General features: G+C 37.7%; 1 pseudogene; it reads left to right on the top strand.

Moving 5' to 3' along the window:
• The first annotated feature begins 393 nt into the window (after positions 1-393).
• Positions 394-1,650, top strand: LOC138387252 (cofilin-2 pseudogene; annotated as a pseudogene).
• The last annotated feature ends 4,350 nt before the right edge of the window (positions 1,651-6,000 follow it).

Raw genomic sequence — 6,000 nt, 5'->3', positions numbered from 1 at the left:
ACAATTACTATAGCTTTGTAATATAAGTTTAAATCCAACTTTTTTCTTTTTTAGAATTTCTTTGACTATTTGGGGTCTTTTGTGATTTCATACAAATTTTAGGATATTTTCTTCTATTTCTATGAAGAATGCTATTGAGATTTGGATAGGATTGCATCAAATCTTTCTATTAGGTAGTATGGACATTTTAACAATATTAATTATTTCAATCTATTAATATATATTTGAGTCTTCTCTTTTTTCTCCTAATGTCTAGCAAACTGTTTGTCAATTTTGCTTTCTTAAAAAATAAAACCCCCGCCGCCTACCTCGGGCTGCAGCTGCCGGCGTGCCCGCACTCGCCGCTGCCCGCCTGCCCGCCCCTCCCTCTTCTCCTCCTAGTGCCACAGAGCCGGAGCTCGAGCCGCCGCCGCAGCCACAGCCGCGGACACTATGGCTTCTGGAGTTACAGTGAATGATGAAGTCATCAAAGTTTTTAATGATATGAAAGTAAGGAAATCTTCTACACAAGAGGAGATCAAAAAGAGAAAGAAGGCAGTTCTCTTCTGTTTAAGCGATGACAAAAGACAAATAATTGTAGAGGAAGCAAAGCAGATCTTGGTGGGTGACATTGGTGATACTGTAGAGGACCCCTACACATCTTTTGTGAAGTTGCTACCTCTGAATGATTGCCGATATGCTTTGTACGATGCCACATACGAAACAAAAGAGTCTAAGAAAGAAGACCTAGTATTTATATTCTGGGCTCCTGAAAGTGCACCTTTAAAAAGCAAGATGATTTATGCTAGCTCTAAAGATACCATTAAAAAGAAATTTACAGGTATTAAACATGAGTGGCAAGTAAATGGCTTGGATGATATTAAGGACTGTTCGACACTTGGAGAGAAATTGGGAGGCAATGTAGTAGTTTCACTTGAAGGAAAACCATTATAAAATGACAGTCAAGTGCCACCTGGATCTTACAGAGCTTCCATTTCTCCAGCTCAGTCCTCGGAATAGTATTAGGTTTTGGGTTTTTTTTTTTGTTTGTTTGTTTTATTCCCCTTTCCACTGGGCCCTTCCAACACAGTGAATGAAGGAGATATCATTCATTTAAGCAGCCTATCAGTGATTGCCATTAGACTGTTTAATACTGTTACTTTTATGTAGATCCTAAGGAATGCCTTCTTGTTATATTTTAGCCAAAACAACCGGTTATATGCCTCCACTACAGCAAGCACTACAATGAATGTGTTTGTCAATGTGAATAGCTTAGAATACTGCAAAGGGTAAGCTAATTGAATGCCTTGAAAATATTATCCACTGGTCAGATGGTAAACTTTTTTCAGTATTATTTAAAGTTGCACTTGATTGCAGTCTGTGAGGCTCAAGCATTGATACACCTCACCTGCCTTGGCAAGCCTATTTTTGTGACATGGCAGCACGGATATAACACTATGCATTAAAAGCACTTTTTTGTAACAAGTTTAATCTTCCAAAAGGAATGCCAATTAGGTTTCGTCAACTGTGTCATCAGTTTATCCTAGTACCTCAGTGTTCATTCCTGTTACCTGCATATCTTAAAAGAAATAGCTGTTATTAATGCCTTTTTGTTTTCTGTTGAGTGTACACTACTGAGTAAGTATAGGAGTTTTATGTTTACCATGTGAATCCTGCAACACTAAAGATACTTTGAATATCAGTCATGATGGCAATTTCTGTGTAAAAGAGCCTTAAATGGAACATTGTTTTGAGATCAGACTCCCCACCCTCACAAAAATGGCCACGTTGCAATAAAAATTGTGGCATATTAAAAAAAAAAAATAAAAAAAAAAATAAAACCAACTCTTAGTTTTGATTTTTTTCCCATGGTTTTTGTATTGTCTATTTGGTTTTTCTGGTCTGATCTCTATTATTTCTTTCTTTCTTATTGCTTTGGGTTTAGTTTCTTCTTCTTTTTCTATTAATAGTTCCTTGAGGCATAACATTAGACTATTTTTTTGGATACCTTTCTTCCTTTTTAATATACTCATTTATTGTTTTGAACTTCCTTTTTAAAACTGCTTTTGCTGCATCTCATAGATTTTGGTAAGTTGTGTTTCCAATGTAATTTTTCTCAAGATATTTTGTTAATTTCCTTTTTGATTTCTTCTTTGACCTGTTTGTTGTTCAGGAGTGTTAAGTTCTGCATATTTATAAATTTTCAAAAATTCATCCTGCTATTGATTTCTAGTTTTATACTATAGTGGTTGCAAACAATACTTGATGTGATTTCTATCTTCTTAAATTTGCTAAGGCTTGTTTTGTGGCCTACCATATGGTCTGTTCTAGAGAATGTGCACCAGAGAAGAATGTGTCTCCTGCTGCTGTTGGATGGAAAGTTCTGTATACATCTTAGGTCTATTTTGTCTAAAGTATAGTTTAGGACTGAAGTATGTCCTCACTAATTTTCTGTTTGGTTGATTTGTACATTGTTGAAAGTGGAATATTGAAGTTCCATACCATTAGTGTATTGTTACCTTCTATTTCTCCTTTCATGTTCATTAATATTTACTTTATATTCTTATATATAGGTGTTCCAGTGTTGGGTGCTTACATATTTATAATTTTTTTTATGTCTTCTTGATGCATCAAGCCCTTTATCATGATATAATGACTACTTTCTCTTGTTTTACAATTTTTGACTTAAAGTCTATTTTATCTAAGTATAACTATTTCTGCTCTCTTTAGTTACCAATTGCATAAAATATCTTCTTCCATCCCAAAGGAGTTGAGAATTTATGATCACTCAAAAACCTGCACACAGGTACAAATAGCAGTTTTATTCATAGTTGCCAAAACTTGGAAGCAACCAAGATGTCCTTCAGTAGTTGGATGGATAAATAAACTGTGGTACATTCAGACAATGGAATACTATTCAGCACTAGAAGGAAAGTCTCTATCAAGCCACAAAAAGATATGAAGAAAATGTAAATGCATATTACTAAGTGAAAGAAGCCAGTTTGAAAATGCTACATAACATATTATTACAACTATGTGACATTCTAGAAAAGGCAAAACTATAGAGACAGTAAAAAAGTCAGTGTTTTCCAGGGGTTACGAGGGAGGGGATGAATAGATGGAGCACAGAGGGCTTATAGAGCAATGAAAATATTCTGCATGGTACAATAGTGGGGGATACATGTCATTATACACTTGTCCAAACCCATAAAATATACACCACCAAGAGTGAACCCTAATGTAAACTATGACCTTTGGGGATAGAGATGTGGGAATGCAGGTTTATTGATTTCAACAAAGGGTTCATTATGCTGGGGGATGTTGATGATGAAGGAGGTTATGCATCTTTGAGAGCAGGGGGTAGATGGGAAATCCCTATAACTTTTGCTCAATTTTGCTGTGAACCTAAACTGCTCTAAAAAATAAAGTCTATTTTAAAAACTCAAACTACAGCTAATGTGAAAAATCGAATCAATGTGTTATTGCTGAGTGTTGGCTTTTACTCGGCACTAAGGGAGACAAAACTTCAGTGTGGTAGACAAAGGGCTGAAGTGGATGGCTGAAGTCTTTGCTTCAGTCCCTGCTACAGACCCTGCATGATCTCTGGCAAGTCACTTCAGAACTTTACCTGTACAATGGGATAAATACCTGTCTTACATGATAGTTGTCTGGGCAAAATGAAATGATGTTTGTAAAATTTCTCAAGAAACTGTGGTTGATGTACAAGTGTTCAGAGCCTGAGCTCTGCACACAGGCAGCCTTGGATTGAACCCTCAATTCACCACTTACCAACCCTGAACATGTAACTGAAACTTCTGTTCCTCCATCACCATACCTGTAGTTAGCTTGGTGATATGCATAGTGCTTTGCTCAGAGAAATGCTGAGAGGGATGATAATGAGACAATACATATAAATCATTTGGCAGGTAATAAGCACTCAACAGTCATTGTCCTTACAAAATAAAAGGTAAATGTTGAAAGTCCAGCAGGAGGACATAAAACATGATTGTTTGGGCACTATATTCATGACTGAACATCTTTGTGCTAATATTTCACATTTCCATTATTATAAGATTGAAGTAACTATTGTGTGACCCCTTGATTCCTTGACATCAATTTAAACCTAAATTTAGATGTGGGAGCCAGGCTTAGTGACATGGGGACCTCGTGGTATTCCAAGTGTGGTTGTGGAAATAGTTGGATTGTGTGGTCAGAAACTGGGGATCACACATGAGAGCCACTGCCCAGCACAACAGTAAAGCCACAAACCACAAGAAAGGCAAACAGTGACATCGTATTTCTTTGTAGGATGATTACTGGGGCTACTGGGTTTGGCTGGAGGTGATTCTTTCTGAACTTTTCCTTAGCACATATCCTATTATTTGAGTAGAAGTGAGGGAAAAAATAATGAGGTTATTTATCTTTCCTTATCTCTTAACCAAGAGATTTCCAATGGTTTGGTGACAAGCTGACATTTTGAAGATTACAATTTCCCTTCATTTTTTGATTCTTCTGGATAAAGCAGCACAATAACTTGAAGGGGAAAGCACAAACACCTGGAGTGGTTCCAAAGGCACCTATAAGATAGAGACTCAGCACTGATTTCTGACTCAGCATGCTTGAAAAAATACAAGTGTTTACCTCTCCTGCTTCCCCAAATCCCAATGAAATAATGGAAAATATAAGCACAAAAAATAGATCCAATGCAGCACTGATTGTCATTGGGATCAGGTAAGGATCACCTGTTGTTGACAGATGAGAGAAAACAATGAGAATTTGGAAGAAAATATAAAGCTATGGAAAGAGATTAGTGTTGAAATATAAAGAAGAAGAGTTTCATATCTTTAGAAAAGTAAGTTTCTCTTAGAGTGGCGAGGCAACCCCTACTGGACGCAGCGGAGGCTGGAAGGTGGTGTAGGTAGAAGGCCATGAGCAACGGTAACCAGTAAAGGGCTGCATAACCTCAAAGGCCATCTGCCATCTGGGACAAAGCCAGGAAGGGTGCTGTATGATGTGGAGGTTCCAACCCAGTAGAACGAGGGTAACACTCAGGAAATTTACAACTTGGACAGGACAAGAATGCACCACCAGACACAGACAGAAAGCAGCTCTCCAGACCTGCTTTGGCCCATATCCCTCATCCTCTCCTCCACAAAATCCCTGAAGGCAGGGCTTCTGGTTCCAAAATCTTATTATATAACTGGTTTTTCAGTGGGTGTAAAGATTTTATGTGGTAAACCATCTAGTATAAACACTTAGATAATTACTTCAGTCTTCAGAACCTCTAAGTCTAGTGTTATCAAAGTATGCCTAAAGCTCTCATAAGAAATAAATCATTGTAAGTTTAATTTATTTCTCAAATAATAATGTACTCTGCATACACACACACACACACACTCACACACATATATATGTAGAGAGAGAGAGAAAGAGAGAGAGAAATACATATATCTATATATACACACACATCTCAGGATTGTGTCCTCCATAAATAACAGAAAACCCTTATAAACGGTAACTCATAAGAGACTGGCGAATAGCCATTCAACCCTGTTTAGCCTCTGAATGATGCCAGCAGGCTGCTCTGCCAGGTAGCTGTGCCCACACATAGGCCTTTCTCCTTAGATTCCCCACCTCATAGTCCAAAGATGGCTGCTGCACCTCCCATTCTCAGAGTTTGTTCAGGCAAGAAAGGAATGGGAAACAAGAAAGCTTAGAGTTTTAACCAGGAAAGCAAAAGCTTTGCCAGAAAACTCTACACTTGTGCTTAGATTATATTGGCCAAAACTGTATCACATAGACACTGCTGCCTGTCAGAGGTACTGGGAAATCATGTCCAGCACTTACATCCTCAAGAGTTGCTGCTCTTGTACTTGCAATGACTGTTTCAAAGATATTAATCTCTACTTATTAACCTTTACCATTCAGATTAACTTCAACTGAGAAGGGATCCATGGGATACAGTGGAACCAAAGAAAGGGGACTTTGGAATCCAGTAGACATTGTGTGAAATCCCACCTC

Source organism: Eulemur rufifrons, chromosome 7, assembly GCF_041146395.1.
Source record: "Eulemur rufifrons isolate Redbay chromosome 7, OSU_ERuf_1, whole genome shotgun sequence".
NCBI lineage: Eukaryota > Metazoa > Chordata > Mammalia > Primates > Lemuridae > Eulemur > Eulemur rufifrons.
The sequence above is the reverse complement of the archived record's forward strand: the minus strand, read 5'-3'. Positions and strand labels throughout refer to the sequence as shown.